Below are 18,381 nucleotides of genomic sequence, written 5' to 3'. Positions count from 1 at the left end.
TGTAGTAAATCACCTGGACCCCTCTCTATGAAATTAAGAGTTTTCAGAAGTGATTAAGTGGCTTGAGGGTCTTGTATTTTCACTTTAATTACATAAATGTTTACAGGAGAATGCACACATTTTGAGGCTTAAAAAAGATGTTTGTTTTTTTTAAAGCATAAAAAAAATTTAAACCAAGGATATAAACCCACTCCCACTTCCAATGAAGCACAATAGCAACTTCCACTACCACCTTCTAATTATACTAACAATCAGCAACTAATGGAAGTACTGGCAAGTAGTCATTAACAAAAATACTGGCCTAATTCAGTGGGCCTGCTGTACTCTGGGATAAACCAACCTTGAGTGCTAGCTAATAAAAATGTCTTTATGCATACCCAGCTTTCAATTACTTAAAACCTTTTTTATTTTCAAAACTGGCAAAGGGATCTCCTCTCAATGGGAAGTTTAGACTTTTAAATATCTCATCTTGCTTCATCTAGTCCTAATGCATCATAATAGGTGCTATTTGGGTGGTTTATTTTTTTTTGCTTCCTTTTGTTTTGTTTTTATCCTATTCAGTCTTGTACAAAAGCTGATAGAAAAGTCTCAGTGTTTTCAATAACCAAACCCAAATCCCCCTTCCTGTTAGGAATTTAAATGCTTAAGAGAATAATCTTTCTAAAAGTTATGAGGGTGCTAAAATGGAAGCTTAGATGTAATCCTAAAGTGAAAATGTCAGAGTAATCCAGACTGTGCTGCAAAAAAAAAAAAGCTGAAAAATAATAAAGCCTTAAAGATACTACCACCATAACTTGAAAAATGATTTTTTTTCTTACTGAGGATCTTCAGCAACAAAAGACATTGAGTGAAGGCAATATTAGAAAACTAGAATTTTCCCAGTGTTTCTGTCATTTCCTAGAGAATAGTAAAGAAAAATAAGCCTATATAACCTATATCAGATTGCTTGCTGTCTTGGGGAGGGGGGAGGGAGGGTAGGGAAGGAGGAAAATTTGGAACTAGAAATCTTATAAAAACAAATGTTGAAAATTATCTCTACATGTAACTAGAAAGTAATGAAATACTTTTATGATTTAAAAAAATAGCCAATCATTTTATTAGGAGACAGAAGCAAACCTTTATTCTATATCAATTTAATGGGAAAAATGATAATAGAAAAGGGTTGTTAATAACTCAAAAAACTCATTTATATTGTGATTTGATGCAAAAAAGCCATAAATATCACTTTGTTATTGTATTATATTATGACCAAGTGGTAAATTTTACTTTTTTCTACTACACAGATGTATACCACAAGGATACTCTTAAATAAATATTAAGACTAGCTACATAGATTCCTTTGTTCTTCTATACAACATAAAACAGATAATTGAGGCAACTGTCTAGATAACTCAGACATTCTCTCCCTTCCACATACACTCATGGTGCCTCAAATTTCTTTTGTTTCAATTATCTCATATATATCTTCAGTTTTGGAATTCACTATTTTGCCATATTACTAGGCCAGGAGAATTCTAGTTCAATTTTCTATCAGTACCCAAAAGACAGGAGTCACAGAGTCACTGTGGCTCCAGAGAGAAACTTTGTCCTTGAACACATCTTAAATGTCAGCTAACTCAGTGCTTCTCAAATATTTTTGGACTCAGGAATATGCAAAACTCTTAAAAATCATTGAGGACCTCACTGTCTTCCTCCCTATCCCACCCCCACCAGTGCTGTTATTGTGGGTATATTTATTAGTATTTTTAAATTAAATACTAGAAATTAAAATATCTTCATATTTTTATGAAAATAGTTTTGACCCCCTAAAAAGGTCTGGGGGAATTCCCCAGGGTTACCAGCCCATACTTTGAGAACCACTGACCTTAGCTTAACAGCCTTGTTCTAGAAATCAGGAAACCAACGCCCTTGAAGAAGATATAATTTGTTCACAGTCATATCCCATACTTTCCCACCTCTCACATGCATTATGTCACACAACAGGGCTAAGAGGCAAATGGTACATATGTTATTATCCTCAATTTACAAATAAGAATACCAATGCTCAGAGACCTAAAGTAATTGTTCAAAATCACACAGAAAGGAAATTTCTAAGCTGGAATTCAAACCCAGGTCTTCAGAAGGTAAGCATGGGGCTCTTACCCATACCATGTTGCCTCTCTCAGCATGATTTATCTACCAAGATAAAAAAAAAAGCTGTATTCTTTATGTTATGTACCTGTATATAATTAATACCTTTATAAATCTTCGCTCAGGTAGTAAAGCCGATTCTGTTGCATTAAAGACTAATGTCCATGATAATACTGAGAAAGAGTATGAGAGAGAAGAGAGAGACTTCCTAGAACTGGAACTCCAGGAAAGAAACCCCAAGTTTTGGCCTTCAGTAACAGAGTGGCAAGAGAAGATAATAACTGTTGCAAGTCTGAACTCTCATGAAGATAAGAACATGATGGAGTGGTTATTCACTCTGCCAACGAACTCATTTCACCTAACCCTAAATTTATACTTCAAAGTTCAAGTCTTTGAGTTAGCACGGAGTCCATTTTCTAATCTGAACAGTCCCCCGCTTTCTGATGCCCATATCATGCCTGTAGGAACACACCGCACAATCACAAATGCTCTTCTTTCTTCTGTAGTTTGTTATTTTCTGTCTCGATTAAGTTATGTCACTTTATTTGTGCTGACAGTCATAATGTCTGCTTAAAAGGAAAACAAAATATCCACAAAAATGCAAAATTCTCAGTAACGAAGGAACTTCCTGTGTCTTCTGTGAGGACAAAAGGGGTGGGGGGAGGGTGATAAAAGGAACCATTTGGACAACAGTCATAAATATTAACAACAGTAATGTCATTCTTGCTGGATTACTTCAAGAGGTCTGTAGCCATCAGAGCTATTTATGCTTCTCCTGATATATCATATCAGAAAAATAATAACAGAAATAGTGCAAAGCTAATGTTTCCAACTTGATTTAGAGTCTAGATTGGGGAGGGGATGTTTTGCGTGTGTGTTTATTTTTGTTGCTGTTTTCTTAAGATAAATTCTAAGATTTCTGTAAAGAAATATAAACACTTAAGATAACAGAGGCTGTCCAGAATCAATGATGGGCTGTCTATGCTTACTGTCTGATGGATCCATCCTACAGAAAAGAAAGGACCCACCTCTTGGCCCTGGCGCCAGGGCTGAAACTGAAGTCTCCCAAGAGACTTGCACATACAAAAAAAGTCTCTCTTTGATGAGAAATTTTACCAAATAAATGGAAAATAAATGCCAGTATAGATGATATGGGTGAAAGTGAAAAACAAAACAGAACCAGGGGATTGGGAGGGTGCCATTTGGGCATTGCCAACGATCTTGCTCAGCACTGATGTTACCATAATGGATATTTGGTGTTTCACTGAAATTCCTACTAACTGCAGCATAGATTCAGAAAACATCAATCAAGTCCACCACATTCACAGGCAAATACATAAAAAATGATCACACTGTTCTCTTAAGGAAGCATCAAGTCTAGGTGAGAAAAGCCACAGTTGCCATGGTTATGTTCAGTCAATAGTAGATTTGAAACTTTCTCAGAGATCAGGTGTGACCATTCTGCAGAAGGATCTGTTTACCCTTTTGTTTCTCTAAAAAAAAAAAAGTATTTATTATTACATGCATTTGTAATCTGTCCTCCTTTCTACCCCCTCCATTAAAAAAAAAACAACAAAAATAAAACAAAAAATCCCACTTACAAAAACATGCATGGTTCATCAAAAAAAAAAAAATTCTCATATTGGCCATGCCCCCAAAAGTATGCCTCTCTACTTTCAGTTAATCTCTATAGCAAGAAATGAATGTTGTGCTTCATCTTCAGTCCACTGGACTCATGGTTTATCATTCCATTGATCTGAGCCCTAAAGCCTCTCACTGTTGTTTTTCTTTTTTTTATTATGTTGTATGTTTCTACAGTAAAATAATGAGAAGTAGGGGAGGGCCTCTGGCAAATAAATTATTCACACAGCATCTATTCCCCATGACCCTTCTCCTTTGGGAGGTGGTACAAAAACTAAGGAACAGATGAAGTGACACTTGTGTGAAGCGAAAGGAAGAAGGAAGAAACAACATAGAAACATTAACCATTAGGTTGTTCCACTATTTCCTGCGTGAGTTTAAGAGAACACTTCTGAACTACTGCTATGAAGTCAATCAGGCTGCAATGCACTATTAGATCAGGGACTATTAATAAGATGGTAAAATCCAGCATCTTCTGGAACCTGATAGCTTTGCAGCAAGAAAAAAAGTTGTAACATTATTATTACCCAGTAAAAACTCTACTAACTCAAACTCAGCCAAGTCATACTGACCTGGAGGGCATTTAACTTTTATGAGACAGAGGCAAATAACAAGTAAGTTAGAGGCCATAGGTTAATAGAAAGAAAAGATCAGGACACCTGAGTTCTAGGTATTCTACTACTTACTGTGTGATACTTTCCCCATTCCTCAGTTTCCTCATCTGTAAATTGAGGGGGTTTAAACTAGATGGTCCTTTCTTATATTTTCTAACTCTAATTTTAAGAACTTATTCAAAAAACCTTAATTATAGTGGAAAGAGCTCCAGTTTGGGAGTCAGTCTCTGAGTTCAAATCCCTATTCTGCTACTTCCTAGCTGTATGGCTTTAGATGAGTCCCAACTTCTCTGTGCTCAGTTTCCTCATCTGCAAAATTAAAGTGTTGTACAAAATAGTTTTTGAGGTCCCATCGAGCACTTAATCTGTCCTTGTATGACCCGAGATCAAATCCCACCTCTATACTGATTAACTGTTTGATATTGGATAAGTCCAAGTATTGCCTTGTTATGAATGAAATAATAAAAGACCCAGAGAGAAGGCTTCTGGCACACTGATTAATCCTCTTTAGAAGATTTATTGAAGGGCATGAACAAGATTTGCATAGGCTTTGAAGGCACAAAATCATTGCAAGCTGCATTGCCGGAGGATGATGAAAACAACTGAACTTTACAATACTTACTAAGGCAGGAAAGTTGTCCTAATAAATACATGGAAAAATAAATGCTAGCATAGATGAACCGTGAAATTGAAAACAAGATGAGAAGACTGGGAGGATGGCATTTGAGCATTTCCTATGTTCTTGCTTAGCACTGATGCTACTTTTTTTAAAAAAAATCATTTTCAACAAGATCTGAAACTAAAGAATCTTCTACTTGACTCATAAATAAAAAGTTTTTTAAAAACCTATAGCACTATATTCCTTAAGAATATTAAATAATTGAGAAAAGGAGGTTTTACCAAAGTGAGAGAATGGGCTGCTATCATTTCAGAAGATTCAACTGAAAGAGAGGTTAGGACCTGAATTTTTTATATTAATTTCTTTATTTTACATATCTGTCAGCAACAAAAATGCTGATCCATTTTTATTTTTTGTCTTTTTAATTATTTGTTTATTTAGAATTTTTCTCCACCTTACATGCAAAAACAAATTGTAACATCAATTTTTAAAACTGTGTTACAAAAAACAAAAAACAGCTGTGTTCCAAATTCTCATCCTTCTTCCCTAATCCCCCCTTAAGAACTCAAGCAATTCAGTATATAAGTTATGCATGTACAATCATGCAAAACATAGCAGACAAAAAAACTTTAGTAAAAGGAACTAACAACAACAATATATACTTCCATCTGTATTCAGGTACCATCAGTTCTTTCTCTATAGATGGATTGCATTTTTCATAAGTCCTTCAGAGTTGTCTTGGATCATTGTATTGCTGAAAATAACTAAGTCATTCGAAGCAGATCATCTTACAATATTGCTGTTATTTTGTATACAGTACATTTCATTTGCATCAGCTCATGTAAGTCCATGTTTTTCTGAGGACCTGAAGTTTTTAGATAACTGCCTAGATTCTCTTTTGTTTTCCTTTGGTATGTTACAACAAGGCAAAAAGTTGTATGTGTGTGTGTGTGTGTGTGTGTGTGTGTGTAATAATAAAAGCAGCTTTAAGAAGGTATAGAGATGGCTTCCATTGTGTAAGACAACCAAACATTTTTAAAATGAATAACCTTTGGACTGCTCATAAAGCCATCAGCAGCTATAGGTATTATAGTAAATATGCCACCATCACAACCTAAAAACTATTTTGGGTCCCTCACTGATACGGTAATGGGCTTAAAGTATTTGAAGTCGGGGCGGCTAGGTGGCACAGTGGATAAAGCACCGGTCCTGGATTCAGGAGGACCTGAGTTCAAATCCGGCCTCAGACACTTGACACTTACTAGCTGTGTGACCCTGGGCAAGTCACTTAACTCTCATTGCCCCGCAAAATAAATAAATAAATTAATTAATTTAATTTAATTAAAAAAAAAGTATTTGAAGTCACTGAACCATACAATTTTAGAATTAGAAGAGATGACAAATGTCATATGATAGAGGGAATAAAGCCTTCTTTCTATAGTTTTTTCCCCTGACAAATGTTCATCTAACGTCTCCTTAAATGTTTCCATGAAAAGTATGGTATAATGAAGAAGTCATGGTCATGGAAGGCCATAAACTCTGGTCCATCTTCTACCACTTACTAATGTGTGACCTTGAATAAGTCACTATCTCTATGACTCACTTGCAGCAGGTAGGAGGATTAACCAGGTGATTTCTTGAGGACCCACATAATTCCTAGGTCTATGACTCTGCCTCTTGTGATTCCACCTCTAATCATTACAGAGTTTTTCTTTCCATCAAGTCAGAATCTGACTTTTTATTCTACTCAGTAGCTCTGACTTGACAGGCTAGTATTTTATTCAGCTCATTTTTTCAAAGAAGTATTGATCACTGAAATCACCCCTTGACCCCAACATCCCTCCTGATACCTAATGCATCCATTTAGGGCCAATATTGAAAAGAGCTAATTTTAAATGCATTACCTCCTGTGCTAGCCTGCACAAATCTAAAATTTTATAATATCATACCCATAGTAGGTGCATCATGTTCATTTTGTTTTATTTGTTCTTGAATCCCCAAGTTCCCTTGAGCCTTTTTTATTTGATTTTGAGACACAGGTCTTTGTATCATCAGAGAATAAAGAAGTGCCTTGCACAGGTGTTGTATAACCTTGAATATGCTTGCCAGCTCTTTTTGTAGTGGACTAAGAATCGGAAATCAAAGGAATGCCCATCAATTGGAGAATGGCTAAACAAGCTGTGGTATATTGTAATAGAATATTATTGTGCTCTAAGAAATGACAAACAGGATGACTTCAGAAAAGCCTGGAAAGATTTATATGAACTGATGTATAATGTAGTGAGCAGAACCAGTAGAACATTGTACACAGAGACAGCAATGTTGTTTGATGAAGAATTGTAAATGATTTAACTATTCCCAGCAATAAAATGATCCAAGACAATCCCAAAAGGACTAATGATGAGGCATACTATCTACTTCCAGAGAAAGAACTGGTATTGATTGAACAAAGACTGAAGCATGCAATTTTTCATTTTCTTTCATTTTTTCTTTTATTTTAGTTTTCTTATACAAAATGATTAATATGGTAATGTTTTACATAACTGTACATGTATAACCTATATCTGATAGCTTACCATCTCAGGGAGGGAGGAGGGAAGGGAGGGAAGGAGGGATAGAATTTGGAACTCAAAACTTTAAATAAAAATATTTATTAATTTTTTTAAAGAAGAAATGCTTGTTAGATCAGGAGTGGTTTGGAATGATGGACAGACATAGACAACTAGAGCTATCAAATCATGAGAACTGGATGGGGACTTTGGAAATTACCACACACACACACACACACACACACACACACACACACACACACACCAGTTCAACCCCATCACTTTGCAAATGTGCAAGCAGAGATCCAATGGATCTCTTTCAGTGATGAACAGAAATACATCTGTATGTAGGATTTACATTTTTTAAAAAATCTTTCAACTGTCTTTGTAGTTTCACTGGCCTTTGTCACCTCCAGAAGAGACTAAATGCACTTATCTGCCTTTAACACTTTTCAGGTATGTCTCATAGTTAATATAGCCAGATCACATATTTTCCCTAGAGTTCTGTGTGTTCTTATATCTCCCACAACTAAAGTGGGAAAAGAGCTAGAAATTGAGACATATTCTAGATTCAAATTTTTTAAAAAATTATGTTTCCCATTCAACTATATACAGAATGTCTCAGTGCAGGTTTAACCTCTTACAGCTTAATGTCTCAATGTAGGTTTAATCTCTAAGGTTAAACCTGCACTGAACCTTTAAGGATACCCTGCATTGTGATCTGTTCAATATTTTTTATATCAATGTGTTTTTTCCAAGGGGTAAGAGGCTATCATTCTATAGGCAGCTAGGTGACACAATGGATAGAGCACTGGGCTTGGAATCAAGATTCATCTTCATAAATTCAAACTTGGCCTTACTATTTGTGTGATCCTGGGTAAGTCACTTAACCTTGTTTGCCTCAGTTTCCTCATCTGCAAAATGAGCTGGAGAAGGAAACCGCAAATTGTTCCATTATCCTTGGCAAGAAAACCCAAATGGAGTCACAAGGAGTTGCACATGACTGAAAGGACTCAAAAACAACAAAGGGACTGCTCTAGGTACTATGAATGATACACATAACCAAATAAGACAACGGCCTTGCCTTCAAAAAGCTGTAGTGAAAGTGTAGGCATTGAGGATTATTTGACCTAGAAATATCAACAGCCACGCACAGGGGAGGTAAACCAGAAGAATCACACCACCACTACCACATTGTCAACCATCATCCCTCAGACCCTGACGGAGATAACCCCTGGACCAAGTAGCAATGCTTCCAGCACAATGCCTGCAACTATTCTCCTGGGGAGCAACCCCTGTCTCTGTGGAGATGGAGCTTGGCAACAGCTCCTCCAGGCACTGCAGCCATAGCTACTGAAGATCCAGAAGAGAATGTTCTTGCCACCAAAGTCCTTGGCACTACCAAATGGGAAAACATCAGAAATTTATATGATTTTATCAGTGGCAATGGCACTCTAGAAGATGCATTCCCATCTGTTCTGCTGCTGCAACCTAAGGACCATGGGACTTTTCCTTCTGACTTGCAGCTGTATTAGATGCTTAATAAATGCTGGTACTTCTTCTTCTTCTCTTCCTCCTCCTCCACTTCCTCCTCTTCCTTCTTCTTCTCCTTCTCCTCCTTCTCCTCCTTCTTCTCCCTCTCATTATCCTTAGCACTGTCACTTCATTACCTCTACCATCAAGAAGTTTACAATCTAATGAGGGACAGAACATGCAAACAATAATATACAAGGCAAACTATATACAGAATGAATAGAAAATATTTAACAGAGGGAAGATATTAATGGAAATATCCTGGCAATGGGAAGAAGATGGGATTCTTTGAGATACGAGTCCCTAGTATTATCAACTGCCTGAATTGAGTGGTAATTCAAGTCAAATATAATTTTACTTTTTTGTGGGGCAAGAGGGTTAAGTGACTTGCCCAAGGTCACACAACTAGTAAGTGTCAAGTGTCTGAGGGTGGATTTGAACTCAGGTCCTCCTGAATCCAGGGTCAGTGCTTTATCCACTGTACCACCTAGCTGCCCCTATAGTTTTACTTTTTACCAAATTGGTCACTAGCTGGTTAACTAGTAGGTAGGTGGAACAAGAGCATTGGAACTAGAATCAACAAGACCTAAGTTCAAATCCAGCCTCAGATACTTAATAGCTATATGACCCTGAACAACTTTTTCCTGACTCGGTTTCCTCAACTGTAAAATGGAAACAAAAATAATACCTACCTCACAGGGTTGTTGTGACGATCAAGTAAGGTAATAGCACAGTGCCTGGCACATAGTAGATGCTTAATAAGTGTCTGTTCCCTTCCTCCTTTTGCTCTCCCTTAAATTTGAAAAAACTTTTGATATTATGTAGGCACTACTGTCACTTGCCTGAATTTAAAGAAGAGAGAAAGGATACATTTTCTAGTTCTTTCTTTGTCTTTTTTCCTGCATCCAAATAAAAACTCTATTCATTCAGACTTCTGTAGTATTCCAAATTCCTGTCTATAGAAACTGAATAGAATATGATGTGGCAGTAACCATAGTAATAGTAACTGATGCATGCAGGATTTTGACATATGTATTCTCATTTGAAGTTCATGACAACCCAATGAATTAAGTACTAAAGGTATTATTATTCCCGTTTTATAGATCAGTAAACTGAGACTAAATTTAAGTTAAAGGGCAGCTAAGTGGCACAGTAGATAAAGTGCTGGGTCTAGAGTCAGGAAGGCTCATCTTCCTGAGTTCAAATCAGGTCTCAGACATTTACTAGTTGTGTGACCCTGGGCAAGTCACTTAACCCTTTTTGCCTCAGTTTCCTCTTTGTAAAAATGAGCTGGAGAAGGAAATGGCAAACTATTCCAATATCTTTGCCAAGAAAACCCCAGATGGAGTTACAAACAGTTGGACACAACTGAATAACAAGTTTAAATTATTTATTCATGACCACCTTAGGTCTTCCTGACTCCAAGCCCAGCACTCATTTTACTAAGCCAGACAGCCTCTCTGACTTTGATAACAGAAGATATGAATGCTAAATCTATCTTTCCCTCAGACTAACTGCATGATCTCAGGCTATGTTGTTTAATCTCTTAATGTTTCCATTGTCACATCTATAATGTGTGTGTATATATATAAAATGTAATATAATTTATATACATAATAAAAACCTTTCTACTGCATAGAGATGTTACAAAGATAATGAAGTAAACTTCATGCTTCTCAAAGGAAGAAAAGGCTCTTCATCAGAGGTCAATGGACAATGAGGGTGAGGAGCATGGGGGCTCTAAGGCAGCAGTGAGAGTGGGAACACACACACCATCTCTCATAAAGAGAGTGTTAGAGTTTGGGTTTTTTGCAGGTACAACCATAGCAAGCAGCTCAAGGGCTGGTGGCATTAGCTTTGGCACATGTGCCATCTCCTGGCTGGATCACCGTCTTTAGCAACAACAGATAGTGATATGTAGACCTCTGTTTACTGAGCACTATATTGACTTCTTTGGGGATTTGTGTGGAGGACTGATATTGTCCTTACCTCGAGGACTCTGTAATCCAATACAGAGTGGCATTTCTTCTTGACTCCTAAGCCCTTTATTTATTCACCCCCATTTTATAGATCATTTAGTCTGAGACCAAATGATCTTTCACCTCCTACAAGGTATATGGGTTACTGGCTTCCAGTGCTGGCCTTAAATTATGGAAGTCTCAGGGGTCATACTTCCTTGTGGAAGGGCCTATCTCCTATAACAGTACCATCGATGAAATGGATCTAATTACAGTCATCCAAGCAAAAAATATTTAAAGGGGGTTCTTCACTAGTTGACTAACCCTAGAAATTTTTGCCATATAATCTTAAGAGGTTCTTCTTTCATAGTCCCACAAACACTGCAGGAGCTGCATGGATTCTTATTTATAGGAAATGCATTTAGCCTTCCTTAAACAGATGGAAAAAGCATTGGTTGGCAAGATAGCCAGAACAACTGGATTCTGGGCTCTAGATCTACCAATAAGTAGTTGAATGATTTTGGAGAAGTCATTTCTCTAGACTTTAATTTCTTCATTTGTAAAATGTGTAGTCTTGGGCTAGATGATTCCTAAGGCCCCTTCTAAGGATTCTATCATGTCTCATAAATAACCCAGGGACTTGTTATACACTTAGTCCCCAAACAATCTACCAAATGCATCTTCCCCTTACAAAAGAAAATCAACCAAAAAACATTAGCAGGCATTTATTAAACACTAGTTATATGTCAGGCGCTCTGCAAAGGGCTGAGGGTGTGATCAAAAAGCAAAAACAGTCCCTGCCCTCAAAAAACTTAAATTCTAACAAAAGAGACAACATGTCCATAAATAGGTATATACAAGATACATTCAGAATAGAAAGAGGGGAATCTTAGAGGGAAAGGCCTCTCCATGTTTGAGTTGTCTTGAAGGATGCCAGGGATTCTAAGAGTACCCATGCTAATCAGAGCAACTCCTGTGTTTCCAGTCTGGATGAGATAAGGGAACCCAGTCTTTTTTTTGAAAATTAATAATCATCATAATAATAGAGGTGGCATGAGAGAACAGCCATTGAAAAGCCATGGAGATGGGAAATAGAGCACAATACTTGGAAACTTCAATCTCTTAAGTAACTTTTAAATACTGATTATTTGGGAGGCAGCTAGGTGGAGCAGTGGATTAAAACACTGGCCTTGGATTCAGGAGGACCTGAGTTCAAATCCAGCCTCAGACACTTGACACTAGCTGTATGACCCTGGGCAAGTCACTTAACCCTCAGTGCCCTGCAAAAAAAAAAAAAAAAACTGCAAAAACCAAAATACTGATTGTTTAATCAGGGTTTCATTTTATATCACTACATACCTAGCTGATTCTCTCCTTCTAGCTCATGGGGCACAACAGAACCACTCCTGGAGATGCAGAGAAAAAGAATCCTACTCTTCCTCCTTTCAAGTTGCTTTTTGAGTATCCCCAGCCTGGCTAGGATCAGAAGAAGTGATATGGAATCAAGATGTACTGTCAGTTTATGCTAATGTTGTCTGAGAAGTCAAATAAGGATTTGTGTTGGTATCTCTAGCCCTAGAAAAATGCCTGGTGCATAGTAAATGCTTTAAAATGCTTAGGGCAGCTAGGTGGCGCAGTGGATAAAGCACTGGCCTTGGATTCAGGAGGACCTGAATTCAAATCCAGCCTCAGACACTTGACAGTTATTAGCTGTGTGACCCCGGGCAAGTCACTTAACCTTCATTGCCCCTCCAAAAACAAAAAACAAACAAACAAAAAAATGCTTGTTGGTTCATGGGTTTGGTATATTGCATATGTATATTCATACTTTTTCAACATAGTAATAAGTTTAGCTGACTTTTTTTATTATTCCATCTGAAAGGGAAAAAGAGGAGGGACACTAGAAGAAACTCCAGTGATGTGAAAAGCATATGATAACAAAAATTTATTTTTAAAAATGCTTATTGGTTGAACAAATGATTGACAACCATCTGGCTATTGGGACACTGAGAGAAGGATGAGGTGGTGCCAGCTAGGTGAATGCAAGCCTTACATGGTGATATTAGAGAAGCAGAGTGGTAAAACATCTTAGGTAGGACTTAGAACAGAGAAGAGGAGAGAACAGAACAGAACAGAACAGAACAGAACAGAACAGGACCCCAGGAAATGCTGATCAATAATGGAAGGACCTGGGGCACCTAGGTGGCACAATGGATAGAACACTGGCCCTGGAGTCAGGAGGACCTGAGTTCAAATTTGGCCTCAGACACTTGACACTTACTAGTTGTGTGACCCTGGGCAAGTCATTGAACCCTCCCCCCACCAAAAAAAAGAATGGAGGGACTGGCAGGTTGAGACTCAGAGATCAGAGTTGCAATGAGATAAATCTTTGAGTATCAGCTCCAAGTGCAGCATTAACATGGGCAGCCCCAGAGAGTGGGGTGGGGTTACCAGATTGCCTAAGGAAAGGTAGGTGACCTAGTCCAGCTGGAAGCAGAGTAGGTAAAAGCTCCCATGCTGATCAGAGGAACTCCTGTATTTCCAGGCTGGGTAAGATAAGGAAACCCAGTGTGTGTTTTTTTTAAATAACAATAACAATTATTCTTGTTAAATAATTGTTGAATTGTTGTTAAATTATCGTTATTATTATTATATAATCAGGCCAATTAAAAAGTCATTAAAATCAGGCACAAGTGAAAAGGATGATAGAAATACAGGCAAGAATGACTGGAAGTAGGTTGTGCTACCCAAGAAGAAAAGTTGCTTCAGGAAATTTCTAAAGGTGGAATCCAGTGTACAACATTTTGCATGGCTGCTTGGGTTAGGGTTAGGCTACTAATAGAGTTCTAGACCTGAAATCAAGAAGACCTGAGTTCAAATTCTGCCTCAAAAATTTACTATGTGACCCTGGGCAAGTAACAGCCTTCAGTTTCCTCATCTTTAAAAGGAAGATAATAATAGCACCTATCTGCCAAGGGTTTTGTGAAGATAAAAATGAGACAATGCTTGTAAAGTGCTTAGCAAACCTTCAGTGTTAGCTTTTATTATTAGCTGCCTGGAAAGCAGTTTTTGAAGTAGAGGGATATACCTGGAGTTCAGACAAAAAATGAGGGATAAAATACAATGCACCTAGCATAAGCCTTGTACATTATAGGCTCTCAAAAATATTTATTAATATTGTGATATAGTAGACTAGATTGGAAGTTAGGATCCCTAAAACTTCTGAGGGCAGGAACTGCTTCCGTTTTGAATGGGTATCTTTAGCACCCTAGCTGAATAGGAAGCACATAATAAAGCCATCTTGAATGGAACTGAACAGTTTTTCTAGTTCTAAGACCTATGACCAAGTCATTTAAGCTCTCTGAGTGCCCATTTCCTGATCTATAAAATGGGAATAAGGATACTTCCACCATCTGCCTAACAGAGGTTGTTGGGGGTTTTTTCAGGTTTTTTGGAGTCAAACACTTTGTAAACTACAAAGCCCTTTATAAATGTGGACTAGTATTATTGATTTGTTGGCAAAAGGGATTGATAATCTTTGAACCATGATGTGGTATGGAGAAAGTAAAGAAAGAGAGTAACCCAGATTAGTTCTTTTACCTTGTTTAACCTCACAAAGTAAAAAAGTGATGAAGTTTCAGATGTTCAAAGATTTTCAAAGTAGTATTATGCATAACTGCAGAAAGCTGGAAACAACTTCAGTGTCTCACAACTGGGAAATGTTTAAATAAATTGTGGTACATTAATGTAATGGAATGCCATTAAGATCGACAAGAATGAGGAAACAAATCTGGAAAGACCTTTATGAAATAATGCAAAGTAAAAAAAAAAACCAGAAGAATGAATTATCCACTGACAAAACCACATAAGAGGAAAACTGTTAGAATGAATGGAGAAGGAATCTTGATGGGGACTTGGAGGAACTGATTGAGAAATTGTAATGATACTGTATGCACTAAATTAATTTAAATGGAGATAATTCCCTAGACTTCTGAGTCACATGAGGAAGAAGATGAAGGACTAGACATTTTCTCTGATCCCTACAACCTCCCAAATCTCTCCAAAACAGAAATTATATGCCAAAGATAAAGCAACCTCAGTTTTCTCCATAGTCTAGGATACCCAGAATCCAAAAGAAAGTTAAAAAAAACCCATGAACTGAGACTCAATGATCCTCAGCTCACTCAGTTCTCCTTCCCCACTTCCCACACTACCAGCAGCAAGGCTGTACTAGCAGACCGAAGGACTGGACACATGGGTCAGAGCTTGCAATAAAACTCAACTCCATACCCACGTCCCCTTCCTCTTTACAGTACTATAGAGACTCTGGCTCCAGGCTGCAAACGTTTGCTTGGGCAGCAACAGGCAGACATCATAGCTGGAACCCTTCAGAAGCAAAGCACCAGTTCTACAAAGATCTAAACTGCCAGTACCAAGGTGTACAACCTTGTAGTGCCAGTGCAGCAGCTCTACTACTGCCAGGATTGACAAGCCCATAGCACCAGTATAGCAGCCCAGAGTATGACCTTCCCAGAGAACCAGAACACCAATACAAGACACTGTGTGTGTTTGTGTGTTTGTGTGTGTGTGTGTGTGTGTGTGTGTGTGTGTGTGTGTGTGTAGCTGTGAAGTACTCTAATAAATCTGAGGGAAAGAGGACATCATCCAGGTGGGGTCAGTTCTGGCCATCAAGGGAAGGGACCAGAGCTAGTAAACCATAAATTGCCCAGCATGGGAGGAGGCTAGGAGGCTAGGATGATTTGAGATCCAGCCTGCAAGGAAACTACCATTAGAAGGGACAGAGTCAGAAAGTGAGGAAAAAATCAGCGGGGAAAAAGACTGAAATTACCAAAAATCTCAGGAAGAAGAAAATTCAGAGACCTTGAACATAAGAAGATCAATCAATAAAGAAAACATTAACAACAGCAGAACATGTGGCCTCTAGATCTAGTAAAGGAGTTCAGGTATCTGCAAATAAAAAACAAAGGAAAATTATCCAATGCTTGATGAGATAGAAGACCCTGTGGAATGTAAGGAGAATGTGGAACCATAATATGTCAATCCTGAGTGGTTCAAAGGGGAAATGGTAATTATGAAGACAGAATTTATGGCTTACACAGGAAAAATAATGTGCAGAATAGAAAAAAATTGGCAAGCATCACCAATGAAACAAAAAATAGTAATAAATTGGGAATGCAAAAATGCAAAAATGCAAAGTGAAGAACAATCTAAAAGAAGGAGGGAAAATAACATTAAAAGAAAATATGGGGGGGGGGGGCGGCTAGATAGCACAGTGGATAAAGCACTGGCCCTGGATTCAGGAGTACCTGAGTTCAAATCTGGCCTCAGACACTTGACACTTACTAGCTGTGTGACCCTGGGCAAGTCACTTAACCCCCATTGCCCCGCAAAAAAAAAAAGAAAAGAAAAGAAAAGAAAATATGTTCACTACGTAAGCAAAACATACTAATGTAAAAGACACTATGGATCAAAGACCTCCCAGAAGAACATAACAGGACAAAAAACTTTAACAATATAATGCAAGAAATAATAGAAGAAAACTGCCTAGAACTTCTAAACTTAGAAAACAAAATTCCAATTGAAAGAATTAATAGATCAGCTCCAGGAAAAAAACCCAAGGCTAAAAACTCCAAGACACATAGTGGTATAATTCAATTCAGAAATAACAAGTTCTAGAAACAATAGGGAGAAAGGCCTTCAAATTTATTGGAAAAGAAATTTGAATGAAGCAAGACTGTTTTGCACCCACCATAAAACATAGAGGAGAATGGAATAGTGTGTTCCGAAAAACAATGGAGGTAAGGAGTCAGCCCAGGGTGACATACCAGGCAAATTTCAGTTTAAACATACATGAAAAATAGATGAATTTTCAGTAATAAGGAGGACTTTGAAAGAGTTTTACTAAGAAAACTATTACAACGATACATGACAATTCCAAAGAACTCATTGAGGAGGGGGGCAATAAGGGTTAAGTAACTTGCCCAAGGTCACACAACTAGTAAGTGTCAAGTGTCTGAGGCCAAATTTGAACTCAGGTCCTCCTGAATCCAGGGCCAGTGCTTTATCCACTGTGCCACTTAGCTGCCCCCTGTCTTCTTTTTTTCTTTTTTCCCAAAGAACTCATGATAATAATTCTATCCACCTCCAGAGAAAGAACTAATGAACTCTGAGTGAAGTATTTTTTTCTTTCTTTTTTCCCCTACAACATGGCTAATTTGGAAATATGTTTTACAGTACTTCATATGTATAATGGTTATCATAGTTCTTGCCTTTTCAATGTGTGCAGGAAGAAGTTGTGGGAGGGAGAGAATTTGGAACTGAAAATGTAAAATTGTAAATAAAAAAGGAATATCAATTTGGCATCTGTGAAGAATGGATTGAAAAGGAAAGAGGCAGGAAGCAGGGAGGCTAATTGTAATAGTCCAGTCAAGAGATTATTCAGGGAACTAAGGGGATTAGAGCAGCAAGTGCTGGTGGGAATTGACTAAACTATACTGACTCCATGTTGTGACTCAATTCTGGAGCTAGCTTGGTTCTCTTTCTATTCAATTTTGTGTCTAATACAAATTCTATCTTGTGAGAAAACTTTATCCAGTTGTGGTAATTGGAAGAGAATCTTATTGAATTGTTTGAACCTAGCCCTGCATGACTGGGAAGCTAAACCACCTCTGTCTATTGTTTAGAAATCCTTAACTAAGGACTTAGGTTATGCTGACCAGAAAACTGGTCAGATCCAAAGTTTGATGCAAGGATTTTTTTCTCACAATTATATATCTCAAGCATCCCATCTGTCTTACCAGAAAATCAGCCCTATACTGATCAATCAATCATTGTTTCCATTTTCCTTTAATCATTGACAGAAACGTTTAGGGAGGGGGACACCTCTTTTTCTGATTTCAGGGAATTACCCTGTTCACTGACCCTCTCCCAATTTGGAAAGTCCCTAATCTCTTATCTAATTAGAAATCATATTACCCAATATTGTATTGTTTCTTTTTAATTAACTGGTCTTATTCGATTAATTTTTTTGATGTATAAAAATCTGTCTTCCTGTATATTTGGGGTCCAGTGACAAAGCTGAAGGTGACTGGTTCTGATTTGTTGGGCAATTGCCATGCCCTGCTAAATAAATCGATATACTCAGAAGATCGAACTTTTGTTTCCTCAGTCATTTCATCTTACTATAAGGATGTGAACTTGGGGATCTTTAAAATTCATAGTTTCACCATGGGAAACACTGTGGTACAGTGTGAAAAAAACAAACACTAGGGGGCAGCTAGGTGGCGCAGTGGATAGAGCACTGGCCCTGGAGTCAG

General features: G+C 37.7%; 1 protein-coding gene across 4 annotated transcripts in view; it reads right to left on the bottom strand.

Moving 5' to 3' along the window:
- The window catches only part of ATP8A2 (ATPase phospholipid transporting 8A2), a 787,448-nt gene that overhangs the window by 720,437 nt on the left and 48,630 nt on the right, over positions 1 to 18,381 (bottom strand). The window contains exon 1 of one of the 4 annotated variants that reach the window (XM_043998329.1): positions 2,236 to 2,297. The exons of the other annotated variants lie outside the window; for them this stretch is intronic. The gene's annotated coding sequence lies outside the window, so the exon portion shown is untranslated. Of the gene's footprint in view, positions 1 to 2,235; positions 2,298 to 18,381 lie in introns of those variants that run through there. 4 annotated transcript variants of the gene reach the window in all.

Source organism: Dromiciops gliroides, chromosome 3 (assembly GCF_019393635.1).
Source record: "Dromiciops gliroides isolate mDroGli1 chromosome 3, mDroGli1.pri, whole genome shotgun sequence".
Taxonomy (NCBI): domain Eukaryota; kingdom Metazoa; phylum Chordata; class Mammalia; order Microbiotheria; family Microbiotheriidae; genus Dromiciops; species Dromiciops gliroides.
Note: the sequence above shows the minus strand (reverse complement) of the source record. Positions and strands in the feature narration are given on the sequence as shown.